This window comes from Lactuca saligna, chromosome 4, assembly GCF_052625555.1.
Source record: "Lactuca saligna cultivar CGN05327 chromosome 4, ASM5262555v1, whole genome shotgun sequence".
NCBI classification, from domain to species: Eukaryota; Viridiplantae; Streptophyta; class Magnoliopsida; order Asterales; family Asteraceae; genus Lactuca; species Lactuca saligna.
Window position 1 is genome coordinate 109,802,295 of NC_136420.1, and position 2,487 is coordinate 109,804,781.

The window sequence follows — 2,487 nt, forward strand, 5'->3', positions numbered from 1 at the left end:
TTGACGATGACATCCTAAATGTTTTAAAATTAACAAAAATACATTTCTTCAGAAATCCTATGATAATGTATTTATCATGTTTTACTGGGAACAAATTCTGCAACATTTTTATTAAAAGAAGTACTCTAATTTTTATAAAGCATAAACAAAATCGGTATTTTTTTGCCGTGAAAATTGGGGATGTCACAGTTGTTACTAGAGCAATGGTTTAAGTGAAGTAGGAATTTGGATTTATTTCTAGACTTAAAATTAGAATGCTAAGTGATGATTGTGAGGAGTGTGTCTAATAGATTTAGGTAATACACCTGAATAGACACAAGCACTAGCTTATTTTAGGAATGATGCCTAAATTTCTTTTACGTGCTAAATGATTTGTTATGCTTTATGCTATAGTGTTATCAGATCTATGGTCTATTGCTGACCGGATCTGGAAACGTTATGTATTTAGGATTCTAAACGTACGAATACGATATTAGAACTAGCTTATAAACATTTCGGAGAGATAAGGATGATTTAAAACGTCAATCATAAATTAAGATCTAGATTCACCTTATTCGATGTATAGATCAAAATGGCATGAACCCGCAATGGAGCTGGGAATACAAATGAGAATAGGAATCAACCCCCGGTGATTCAGCAAATACCTGTTGTAGTGGAAGATATACCCGAACCAATCACCATGGCTAGAGTACAAGCCATGATTCGGGCTATGCAGCTAAAAAAAAGGGAAGAAATGAGGCGGATGTTCAATAGGGACGAACCTACTATGCCCATTGAGCAACCCGAGCTGATTCCCGAGAAATTGAAAGAAGGGAACTACAGTCGCCAAGTGAGTCAAGTGGGGACTCAATGTGAACAAAGGGATGGCCCGGAAAGGAGAAACGACAAGGATGGGCGAATGTACACGAATTTATTGGGTACGAAACCACCGACTCTCTCAGGAAGCCCAAAGTCAGTTGAGATTATGAATTGGATCTCCGAGAGGGAGATGGTGTTTCACAGCTACAACTATAGCTAGAAACAGAAGACTGTCTTTGCAGTTAGACATCTGAAAACTGGAGTCTTAAGCTGGTGGAAGCTATTGGCAGATATGATGCCACAAGGAAAAGCCCTAAAGATGTCATGGGAAGAGTTCTTGGAACATTTGAAAATGCAGTACTGCTCAGAGATAGATCTGATAGACCTAAACAACGGGTTTCCGAACCTGGAGAAAGGGAAAATCAATGTTGATGAGTACGCCACTGCATTCACCGAGAGGATGAAGCTATTCCCCTACTTGGTGCCTACTGAGCTCTCCAAGATTGATAGGTTTGCTAAGGGATTACCCACTGACTTTGGCCCAATGGTCAAAACGGCAACTACCTTGAAAACAACTGTTAGGGCAGCTAAGAACGTGGAGACCCAGATAAGAGAAAAGGGTCTAGAAAAAGATAAAGCATGTGAGAAGCGGAAGTTTGAAGGATCTTCAAGGTCCTACAAGGAAAGCAAATTATCAAATCTTGGAGGAGGAGAAGGAGGTGAAGCGAGATGGTGTGAAAAATGCAAGAAGAAGCATTGTGGGAAGTGCAACGAAGAAGTGACTTGTTACAAGTGTGGAAGGACTGGTCACTATTCCAAGGACTGAACACATAATGATAAAGTATGCTACGAATGTGGAGGCAAGGGGCACATGTCCAGAGACTGCCCGAGGAAAAATAAAGCACCAAGACCAGAAACGCCACCAAGGCCAAGGGCATTTCACATGATCCTCAACGAAGCAGAAAACCATGCGAGGAATCAAGGATGAGGACTTCATATCCGAAGATGAAGTTATGTAGTAGCCATAGTATCGTATGATGTAGCCTATTAGAGGCATAGTCTAGGGTGAACTTGAACACCTATGTAATCGTTTCAAGAAATAATATAAAGTCATCGTTTTGTTATTTGTTGTGTTAAACTGTTATGTAATTTTCTTGCATGGTGACTTGGAAAACTACGAGACAATACTTGGGACGAGTATGAGTAGGTATGAAAGGTAGTAGATGCATAGACTACCGGAAGCACAGGACTCACGCTTGGATCAGGGAAAGTCACAAGATTACCAAGAAGCCAATAACTGATTCCGTTTTATTCAAGCATGTCGTTACCATCATTTCGGTAATGACTAAGAAAATTGTTGTTATTCCAACCCTAGTGGTTATATCAAATTGATTCGGACTACAATGAGTATGATACGTGGTTCAGAGAACTAAGTTCGATGTAACATCTGACTTAAACCAGAAGATTGAAATGAAAGCTAACCAAGGCGATCAGTAGAAGTATCGCGATGATTGTTAAAGAATTTGGTAGCTACAAATGCTACATATTGAAATGTGATTGTATCACATTAGAACATAAAGGAAGGTATAATATGTTCTAGAATTTGACACTAAGAGACCTGAGACTGAGCGTTGCAACAAACGATGAGAGGTCATTAGAATATGACACATCGGTCCACGATAGTAAAAA